Raw genomic sequence first — 12481 nt, forward strand, 5'->3', positions numbered from 1 at the left:
ACCTCCTTCCTGATGGTAGTAATGAGGGTGATAGGGCTCCTTAATGCTTCAAATACTTCATGCTTCAAATGCTTAATTCTCCTTAATACTTCAAAGTTAATCTTTATTAAGTTAACAATTTGAATTATGGCTTAAATAGTTTGAAGCATAACGTGTGTTACAAATGCATACAATGCCATTCAGACTGAAGATTGACAGATTCACAGTTACTTCTGATGCATTGCTTAAAGTTTAGGACAAGCCGATAAACCAGCCTTGCCTGCCATTCAGATTTGGTTGGCCTCTGTGGTGAAGTTTAACTCCCAGTTTACATGAGTGCTTCCTAGCAATGACAAGGCAAGTGGAAATATTTGTAGGTGGAGGAACCAGTGAGAACTGACAAGGAGCACCAAATCACAGAGCCCTGGCTGTCCGGCCACCATAACAGCATCAAGACTGAATGGTGAATATGGAAGCACGGGAAATAATTTTTAACAAATGAGATGAGAGAGATAAAAAGGGAAAAAAAAGGCTGAAAGGGGTGGATATTTTTAATGTATAAAAGCTTTCATCTCCACTGATCAATTAGTTAAATTCCAGCTGGTGCAGAAGTCCATAACTTAATATATGGTATGTGACATATTAAAATTTTACATAATATACATGTAGTCATCTTGGATTTATGGACCGTTAAGTAGCACCATTGTGGATCTTAATTTGACCCTAATTATCATCTCCAAGCAGCATGACTGTACTGTTCTAATAGAATGAAGTTGGATGTTCTGACTGAGTTCTGCACACAGCTGTTAAAGGATATCCAGTGTTACTTTGAATGTATCCAGCCAGCTATATATTTTTTAGACATCCCATCCCTCTGGACCAGAGCATGGATTGTACAGAGGCATTGCATTATTTTCCCCCCAGAATCCATATGGAACACTTTCAGTGCAATTAAATGTGTGCTGACATTTAGCCAGATTTCATTTAAGCTAGATTTCTACACCTACTGATAGATTCCTAAAATAAAAAGGTTAATCCATTTCCGAATTAACTGTTCCATGAAACTACTAGTCCTATTAAGTATATTAATGAACTGGTTGAACACAATGGAAAAATTTCTCCACCAAAAGAATATGGTTGGTGTTTCTTTTCTATTTCATCCAGTCACTTTGGGTCTACCAGCTTGCTAAAATGCCACCGTAAAATTCTAGAAATGAGACTGCCAATTATTGTTGTTGATTTTATTAACAGGAAGCATCAACCTTTCTACACATCTGTGGTGAAATTTCAGCGCATAAAATAGCTAAAGAGGCTTGATAAGCAAAGAAGACTGGGAATCAGAAATAAAAATAGAAAATGCTGGGAACACTCTGGGTCAGGATACCTCTATGGAGGCACAAACAAGAGAGCACCCTTCGTGACAATAATCTTTAATCAGGGCTGTTCAGATGAACTGAAATGTTAACTCTCTTTTCCTCTCCACAGATGCAGTGGAGCAGCTGAATGGTTCTTGCAGTTTCTTCTTCTTTTTCAACTAAAATATTTATTTGGACACATAAACTTGAAGTTACTGTAGTTGGTTTCATTACGAGCGCCACACTGAGTACAAATCTCACAACATGGGTGATTTGAGCAATGATAGAAAATTGCTTAAATTATCAACAATTTGATTAGGAGTTTATTTTCCTTCCTTTTCCTGAATAAGAAGTACCATCTCACCAAATGAGAACTATCATTGAATCCAATTGTTTGTCCCAATGCACAGCCATTACATTAAGACAATGTTTGGAGAACTATTCTCACTCGTCTCCACAATCCCTTCTGAGCACTGAACAGAACATGCTTCTCTGGGAACCCGTGCTTATATTTAAAGAGTGCAGTATTTAGTAGGTAATTTGACAGGGCTTTAATCTGGGGCTTTAGCTTGTTTGAAAAAAAAAAGTTGCAAATAAAATCCCAATTAGATTGTGGGCAATTTAAAGTGCCCTTCTGCTTCTGTTCAATTCACTGATACATCTTCACTGATTTGGAGTTTAGATCTGAAATTTGCTAACGGGTCTGCCCTATTCTATGGTCCTAGTAATAAAACAAAGCACAATAACATAAAATTCATGCTCATGAATCCTTGGCATGTAGATAATTAGCTGTATTGAAACAGCACTGGATCTGTTATAATTGCGATTAAGCATGTGTGGTGTCAGCATACACTGAATATCATTAATATATTAACAGGGCAGAAGGGGTTTTCCAACAATAAAATGTTTCAAAAAGTGGTTAGAGGCTGTTTCATAATTGATGAATGGTAAATATTCATATGAATTTGTTGCAAAATTAGGTTACATAAGTCAATTTGACTGAATTAACTACCTTGAGTTGCCTGAGGGAGAAAAGAGCACCATATAACGTAGTGGTATAGTGAGTAACAATTATATGTGTAATATTTCTCATGCTTCCATGCATGATGCAGCAAAGATCAGAGTAATTCACATAAATACAAAAATATTGTCCGTTCTTCACATACAAGCTACACCATCATTCACAGTTAGCCAAGAGATACTTGAATAAAGTCTCCTGTTATATTTATTTTTACTGGTATTGCTCTATTAAGCGATCCGTTATGTAGGTTAATGTAGTTCCTTGGTCTTTCCAGTTAACCCAATATGATGGAATTAAAACAACAAGCTATCTTTTTTTTTTAACTGCAGCTGCTAGAAACCTGAAACAAAAACAAAAAAAAAAAAAGAATGCCGGCAAAGCTTAGCAGACCAGGCAACATCTGCAGGAGGGGAAACAGAGTTAATGCTTCCGATTGAAAACCTTTCTTCAGAACTAGATGTAAATGAATTATCCATGCATTTATTTATTTATTTATTGACATACGGTGCGGAATAGGCCCTTCTGACCTTCAAGCTGTGCTGCCCACCAATCCTGCGATTTAACCCTAGCCTAATCATGGGACAATTTACAATGACCACTTAACCTCTGTTTGGGTCTACCATAAATAGATGTTCCTCCAAGAGGACCACAACCTTGTCATAGGGATTGGAGGCTCGCATGTCTCAATGACCCAGAGAGCTATGTTGGTTGGAGTGAGGGCCTTGTTCTTTGTCTCTTGATAGGATCACCCATGCCAAATAGATCAAAGAGTAGGGGCCAGGCTAAGAGTGGTCCACCAGTCCTCCAGGTTCATGGGTTCTGCTCAGGGCCAACAACCCTGGCTGGTCAAAACACAGTTGTTACAGAAACAGCAATGAAGAATCCTTCCATACAGACAGAGATGGAGCACCTTCATTGCTGCCCTAAACAGCAGCGGTGTAACAGGCAGTAAGTAAATAAGTAAATAAATGTTGGAAGTGTTGCTGTTAAGCAAACCATTGAAAAACTATGCCAATTACTGGATTGTGCCACCAGTTCCACAGCAGCATACCAGTTAATGTATTAACCTCCACACCTGTGCACATCATTCACCATCCTTTGGCTAGTAAACTCCAGACTAGTGCATTTACTATTAACTCCTAGCCTTTGACATTCACTAGAAATTCCTAACTAATGAGTGTCCATCCTTTAGTATTCACTGGTAATCCGGGCTTTTGCTTTTCCCACTCAAGCACTGAGCCCAGCAACAAGTCCAGAGTGAACCTCAGTTGTACTGAGCCAAGAACTCAGGTTCATTTCATGTCTAGCTCTTTCAGCTTTATCCAGCTAACACCACCACCTTACCCAACTGAACGAGGTCACTGACTTGAATTAAAAAGACCTAATCTAGTAAGTGGTAAATTTTCTTCATTTAGTCAATCAAAAATGTTTAATTAATTTCTATAACAAACATTTTTATGTTTTGTTATTATTTATCTGTTTCTGACAGCCACACCTAATGGACTCAGGCTCCGTTTGTCCCACAGCGGTGCAGAACGTTATGGTAGTTGCGGGAATTGTGTGGGTCGGAGGTGAGGAATAGGTCAGGTCCAGCCCAATATCTCCAAAAGGTTGTAGATATCTGAAAGCAGCCACTGCTGAAAAAAAATAAAATTCCGATATTGGTCATGACTGAATCTATGTCCCATTCCTATTCTATATGATCAAACTATAGGATTTAGCAAGATTTAACACATGAAAGACCAGGAAAACATATCCTCAACATAAAATGATGGAATAATGAAACAGAACGATCGGTGTAGTCTTCAGTTTCAAGTGCTGATAGTGTCCTTCAGAATCACTAACGTCAAGCTCCTCCCCAACACTGCTCCCTTCTGAAACTAGTTCATGTTTCTTACCTCCTCCCTCACTGTTATTTTAATGTGGTGACACATCCAGGGGGCAACAATTTGATTAATTATACTCTCCTTTCCATAGCTCAGAACTCAATGAGGAGTCCTACATGTACAATGTAAGAAGCCTGGCACATCGAGTATTTTACTAACTGCCAGTTGTGAGCTTGGGGTAATAAAGACTATGGGGTTAATCCCAGCTGCAGGCTTATCATGTACTGCCAAATATGTAAAGGCGCTTGAACATTAAACTACATCCATGCGATTGGATGGCAGAGTTGCAGAAGTGGACTGACATGTGCTAGCAGAATCACTATCACCTTTCTCATATTTTGACATGCAATGTGTCAGATCAAGGATTTAAACCAATTGCTTGAAAGAGTTATAATGTATGAAAGAGTTTAATTTAATTTTTCTTTATTAAATTAGTTTCTGAATGAATTTCAAAGTTGGGAGCCAAGTAAAAACCAAAAACTTAGAGATTGCATTGCAGGGCTGTGATGTCCACACATACTACGGTATATGTTTTATCCAAGCCAGTATGAGAACTTTGTTGGAGAATTCTGCTCACTTTAAGACAAAGGTTGAAAATATTATTTCACATAACAATGTACGTATTTGAAGAGAATAAAGCAGAATCACTTCTTTCAGTTTTTTTGAGATATCCATTATTTTGACATATTGGAAGATATCTGTCTGACACTGAATGCAGTTCTAAAGCACAAGTAATTTTAAGATGCACTCACAGATTTATTGATGTTCTTTTAGTTTCCAAAATCTTCCTAGAGGACCACAACCTTGTCATGGGGTTTGGAGGCTTGCATGTCTCAATGATATGGAAAGCTATATTGGGTGGAGTCAGACTTTATTCTTTAGCTCTTGGTAGGGTCACCCATGCCAGGCAGGTCAAAGGGTAAAGGCCAGACCAAGAGTGGTCTACCTGACCTCCAGGTTCAGGAGTTCAGCTCAGGGCTAACAACCCTGACAGGTAAAACAAAACTGCTACAGAAGAGTAATGAAGAATCCTTCTATAACTGAGTGTCACTGTATTCCTGAGTCTCCACCCAGGACGTGCTTTGCTGACAGTAGTGAAAACCAGGCTACTGACATGATGAGGGAAGGCCAGAACACTGCCAGTGTTGGAGAGTCTTCATCGTTGCCCTTAAGGCCAGCAGCGTGATGGACAGTAGTAGGTAGATAGCTTCAGAAGTTCCAAATTGTGATGCAAAACATACACTGTGAATGCTAAATAGAAATATGATGAGGAAAGCATTGTGTGCTCTTACACCTCAATGCAAAATCATTTCTTAAATAAGCTTGATTGGGATTGTTTCCAACACAGTAATAGAAAGTAACACACACTTTCTCCTAAACATGAGTTCAATGCAGCAGGTGTCCAACAATCATCGAAAATTAACTGAAAACTGGCAGTAGCTTCAGAGCGGAACATTTCCTTCAAAAGAGCTGCTCAAGCTGCAGAGGTAATTCCGCGCCTTTCCACAAACTTTCAATGATAATCCTCTTCTTATTCATTAGTGGACTGACACTTCTCATTCATACAATTGGAGAAAACTAAAGCTAAAAATTGTATGTGAGCCTCTTTAGATAATGTTGAGATTGCTACTTATGTGCATCAAATAAGATCAACTTCCAAGTTTTGTATTTGCTTTAATAAACTAATATGTGGCAATTGCTATATATTTGAAAGCCTTTAAACTACACATTGTAAAACACTGTGATCACCACCCTAGAACAACTTAGAGCAAAAAGCAAAATAAAATTGCAGCTCCTGGAAACCTGAAATTAAAAAAAAATTCTAAATGGTTATTTATAATTAATACTAACCTCAGTGACAATGGATAGCTTTCTATCCAGGATTAATGTTCATATCTTGGTAACTTAACTGATCATTTATTTCATGTACATTATCCTACTCAAATGCAGCTATCACAAATGAAATAACTAAATAGTGAGTTGCATTTAATCACACAGAGGTAAAATTTACCGGTTATCCTCCAGCACTCATTCAGTTCTTCCCCTCTGCCATCTGATTTCTGAATGGACATTGAACACTATTTATACTTTTTCATTTTTATTTTTGCACTACTTATTTAATTTACAGTAACTATTTAAAATATCTATATACACTTACTATAATTCATGTTTTTTTTCTTTTATTATACATTGCATTGTACTGCTGCCACAAAGACAACACATTTCACGACATATGCCGGTGATATTAAACGTGATTCTGATTATTTCATGTTGAGTTTAAGAGACTGAACAAGACATTGCCGATCTTTGTGTGGCAAATTCCCTTCAAACACAATATTACTAATTCTGCATTCAGTTTGATTTTTTTCTTTCAATTTCTTAACTTAAATGACATAGTATACTAAATACCATCTGTATTTTTCAAAATATGCCATTCTTTTGCACAGAAATACAAAAATAGCATGTTTCTATTCTAATGATGAGTGCTGCAGGGAGAATTAATAGAATTCCATGAAACATTTCTTAATCTGTAGCTTTGGCTAAGTAAAATGATCATAATAAACATAGATTTGTTAGTTTTCCTATTGATTAGGTTACTGAAACATGCTTTTTGCTTTCGCCTGATTTAAGGTTGGTTTATCAGAAACTAATCAGTATGTTTAACCCTTCCCCATCACACACTGCGTGTACTGAAGGGCTCTCAGCAGGAAACTAAATCCCAACTGCTGTGAAGTGATGTTTGAAGTTAGCTTTTGTTTCTTATTTAACCGAATTCTAGTCAAGACTATTGAACTGTGTCTGTTTTATGTGCTCTTTTTTTTTCGTTGAATGCCACATGGGCAAAATGTTATTGACTGCATTGAGAAAGAATAAGGCAGTCAAAACCGACATACTAGTTAATGTAATGCAAGAGCTATCATCTTCAAATCTAACTACCGTCTTAAAATATTGTTCCTGTTCGGAGTCGGCTCCTGTCTGTCCACTTCGCTGTGCAATCTGATTAGACTCTGCTAACCACATGACTGATAATACCAGTAGTCAGATCCAAGAATTATAACAAACAGAGGTCACTTTTGATATCGCATGAACGTTGTTGCCAGGCAAGCTCGCCAGACGAATGTTCCCTATCAGTCCAACTCTAAAGTCAGTCTTTGCACTTCCAACTTCCTGACCAATTCTCAAGATCTGCTGCTACCCCAGTACCCTATCTTGTTCATATCAAGCTTTGAGCTTGATACAATATAAGTCTAGAGTCTGTCCTGACCCACTTATCACTGAATTTTGATCTTAGGTATTTAACAGAGCTATCAAATTGCATGCTTCAGACTCAACCAATGCCCACACATCTCTTCAGGCCACATGGTGACTCACGTTGATACCAAGCCTCATGCCTTAGTTCAACTAACATATTGAAAGTGTTCCTATGAAAAAGCAAACATTGCAAAGGAAAAAGGCATATACAGTATGAATGGATTATATTTAGGTACACAGGAAGTAAATCAATTTGATACCTTTGTTTTGATTTCTTCACTTTCTTAAATAAAAGTGACAATGAGTATCACACTACAATGCATAATCTTTATATTCTTCACTGAAAGCATGTTTTACAGCCATTCTCATTTTTATGTTGCCCATATTATTAATACTTATTGCAAATATTATTCTAAATAATTATTTTCACATGCTTACAATATTTATATGCAGATTTATATATTTTCATGGAATTATACATATATTTGTGAATGTGTCAAATTATTCTAACTGTATTGTATATGTTGAAAATATTTGAACAATTTACTTCCATTGTGGTTAATGTATAATGTGCTTTGTCTTTATTCACTACTCTGTTTCCAATTATGATTCCATCAATCCCAGCAAACCTCCAAGAGGACCACAAACTTGATGTAGGTTTTGAAGGTTTGTGTGCCTCAATGACCTAGAGAGCAATGTTGGCTAAAGTCAGGAACCTGTGCTCTGGCTCCAGGTGGTGTCACCCATGCCAAACAATCAAAGGGTAAAGGACAGACTAAGAGTGGTTGACCAGTCCTCCAGGCTTGGGGTTTCAGCTCAGGGCTGACAACCTTGACTGGTCAAAAACAAATCATTGCAGAAGTAGAAATAAAGAATCCTTCTTTATCTTTGCAGAGATGGAGGACCTTCATTGCTGCCCTAAATGCCTGCAGCATAATGAGCCAGCAAAAGTAAGTAATCCCAGCAAAAGCAGATGGAGGTGAAAGCATTTACTTTTATGGTATAGTCTATATTAGCAATGCATTCATATCTTCAAACTGGTCTGGAAAATATATATATTTATTGGCATATTCTATACATATTAAACTGTCTTCATGAAGAACACAAGATGAAGAAATCCGTAATAGATAAGAAATTTCAATCAGTGCCTCACTAACTTCACACCATACTTCAAAGACAACACGTCAGATATCACATTTCAGCATACGCTCCCTTCTTAGGGCTATTAATGTTGTTCTAGTATACAGTATAGGGCAACTTGTAAAGCTGCCTAAAGTTAATCCAGTAGATCTGAATTTACAATCCCCCATTTATCTATACAAGGATAACACTCAAAATTATCTTCAAAAACTCATGGCTAGCTTCCTTTCTCTGTGGCATCGAGGTTGTGAACTGATCAGGCTGCTGTGCATTTTTGTTCAGCTGGTGTGATGAGCTCGGACCAAGGCTTGAGCCTACTCCAGCTGCTCCAGGAGCCGATAAGGGGACTCAGCCTTGTTTGGAATGCTGCAGGCTTGCTTATAATGTTAGCATGGTTTGTGACGTGTTTTCCTCTCTTTCTCTGGGCGGTGGTTTTGGTCTTTCTGTTTTTTAGATTGAGTTGCTTGGGTTTCTGGCTTTCTGGCTGCCTGTAAGCAGTCAAATCTCAAGGTGTATAATTTATACAATTTTTGATAAGATATGTGCTTTCAATCTCTGAATCTTTAGTTTTAGTAGTCTTAAGCTTACGTGTGGTTTCCTATCTAGACAACAAGACCTGTGATTTCATAAGCACATTTAACTTATCTTGAATAATACTTTTTTAGTTCCTCATTACGCTATTAGCATGTTATCCCAATTTACTTCTGGGAATTAAATCCAACAGGTCTAATAGTAGGGCCAAAATAATGAAAAACGTCAGCATTAGTTATCATTTAGAACAAAAAAAGCATGTGAAAGAGTCAGCCCCTCAAGCCTAATCTGCCTTTCACCAAGAACATGGCTGATCTTCTACCTCAAACATAATTGCCTGCCCTACACTGTGTCCCTTGATTCCTTTAATAATCATAAATTCATTGATCTACCATTTGAACGTCTCCACTTTCCTCTATGGTTGAGAATTCCAAAAGACATTCCGGAATTTGAGTGCAAACTGTTCTTCTCTTTTCAATCCAAAATGTCCTACATTTTATTTGGAGTCTATAACCAGAGTTCTAGATTCTTTGGTCAGGAGGAATACTCTCCATAAACAAAGAAATTTGGGCCCTTCAAGAAATGTTGTAATTTCACTGAGAAATCATTTTGAATTTTAGGGAATAGAGGTTTTGTCTACTCAATTTCTCCTCATATACAAGACTTATACTCAGAGAATCAGTCTTGTGAATTTTCACAGCACTTCTCCTACAGCAACAATGTCATTTTTTGGGTTAGAAGACCAAACATATTCTGAATGTAATCTTATCAAAGTCTGATATAATTGTAGTAATCTATCTTTCACACTAAAATCATCTTGCAATAAACATCATCATACTACTTAACAGCTTGTTCCAACAGTTTGTTAACCTCGTTTATAAGAAAACTTAGATTTAGACCATATGACCATAAGATATAGGAGCAGAATTAGGCCATTTGGCCCATCAAGTCTGCTATGCCATTTCATTTTAGCTAATCCATTTTCCCTCTTAGTCCAATCTCATGCAATCTCCCTGTATCCCTACATGCCATGACTATTGGCTCATATTTCTTTGGCTCTTAGGTCCAATCAGGACCGAGGCAAGTGAACGGGGGTGAGGGGCTATGCAACCGTGAGCACTCCCAGAGAGAACCGCCAACAACTGCACATTGAGGATGTCACCTCGGCTGGTGATGAAACGTCTGCAAGCTAATTGCCAAATTCGGCAAACACCACAACATCAAACATCCTTCTCCCGACTAGCGATGCTAGATTATCAGATTGATAGTTCCCTGCTTTTTTCTGCTAACTCCTATTTTAAATAGTGTACGCAATGTACCATAATTAACTTGCATATTGGGTAATGTGATGAGATAGATTATTTTTACTGTTATATAAATAATGGATAACTGGGAGGGATATGACGGTAGTCAGAACCAAACAGAGAGGATATCAAGAACATGACGGTAATTGCTTCATTTTAGGAAGGCTGTAGTAGTTTTAGAAAGGGTACAGAAGAGAGTTACTAGGATGCTGGCTAGATTAGAGAGCACATTTTATGAAGAGAGGATGAGCAAGCAAGGGTTATTGTCTTTAGAGCGAAGGAAGATAAGAGGTGACTTGATAGAAGCATACAAGATGATCAGAGGCATTGACAGAGTGGAGAGCCAGAACTATTTTCCCAGGATGGAAATGGGCAATATCAGGGGGCATGGTTTTCAGATTATTGGAGGAAAGTATAGGAGGTATATAGAAGTATGTTTCAGAGAATATTGTGTGAGTGGAACACGCTGCCAGGGCTGGTGGAGAAGGCAGGTACATTAGGGACATTTAAGAGACTCTTTGAAAGAATAATGGATGAGATGGGGGAAGGAAAGGTTGGATTGAGTTCGGTACAACATCATGGGCCAAAGGGCTTGTACTATGCTGTACTGTTCTGTGTAACGGCAGATTAGTTTTTAAATGTTGCCTGAATCCCCATAATAGCTTACTGCTATAAAATCACTACAACCTACAGGCTCCTGAACGTGGATAACTTCATTCATCACTACTCTGAACTGACTTCGTGACCAACAGATTCACTTTCAAGAACTCTTAGCAACTCTTGTTCTCAGTATTATTTTTTAATTGCACAATTTGGCTTCTTTTGTGCATTAGTTGCTTGCCGGTCTTTATCTGTTTATGAATAGTCTTTCGAAAACGTAGAACATAGAACAGAGAATATTTTTAGCACAGCACAGGCCCTTCAGCCCACGATGTTGTGTCGCCTTTTATCCTATTCTAAGATCAATCTAACCTTTCCTCCCTACATAACCCTCCATTTTTCTATCAGCCATATGTCAACAATGTAAAATTCTACAGTATTTTGTTTTTCCCTCTAACTGCCTGCTAGTAAATGAATCTCAATGTGGTATCTGGTAGCATATACAGAATTTGATGACAAATTTACATTGAATGTTGAACTTTGAACTGTTAGATTTGAGTACCATAGCTGTTCCCCATGTTACCGCAGGATTCATTCTGAAAACTGCCTGAAAGATGACATCTCCATAAGTCAGAAACATCCATTTCTTACTGTAATTTATATTGTTGCACTTTACGTACACTCCCTATAATTTGTTCACTTCACTGAGTGATCATCATAGCACTGTCCATAATTAAACAAATGGTATATAAACAGTATCTAATCATTGCGGAATACCTTGAAACACATTATTTTACTATTGTTAATATTATTAGCAAAAATTTATTTAAAAATGTATGGGAAAATTTGTGTAAAATCAAATTTCTGTGTCACGTATTCATAACCAGGGGAGCACTTGTACTTATAATGCATGCAGTCAAGTTTCAGAGGTATTTCATGAACCAATCGGTTTTGCTAAATATAGATACTAACTGTGAAGTTTGTTCTTAGTAAAAACAAACTTAGCGTGGGTTTACGTGAGAAGATTTTACTACTCTGCGCGTAACACTGTGTGCGCGCAAATCCATTCACCATCGTAGCTTCCAGTTCCGGGTGAACCCCTTGCATTGCCACTGGGATCTGGAGTTTTTTATTATGCAGACATAATAACACATTAACAACAAGTGTATTTTGCGTGTTTGATAAATGCGATATCCGCAACGAACAATTAATGTGAAGTAGTTATTGTAAGCTCATCAACAAATAGATTTTTTTCCCCTAAAATCAATCCGGAAATCATCATCAGCAATTACTATAACAATTTTACAGCCTATGAATTCTTTGCAAATTGAACCGTGAATCAATACCCAGTGTGTCACAGCATCACACTCACTCCTTCAGAATCAGTAGTTTATCAAAAATTAGCTTTTGTTC

Source organism: Hemitrygon akajei, chromosome 5 (genome assembly GCF_048418815.1).
Source record: "Hemitrygon akajei chromosome 5, sHemAka1.3, whole genome shotgun sequence".
Taxonomy (NCBI): Eukaryota; Metazoa; Chordata; class Chondrichthyes; order Myliobatiformes; family Dasyatidae; genus Hemitrygon; species Hemitrygon akajei.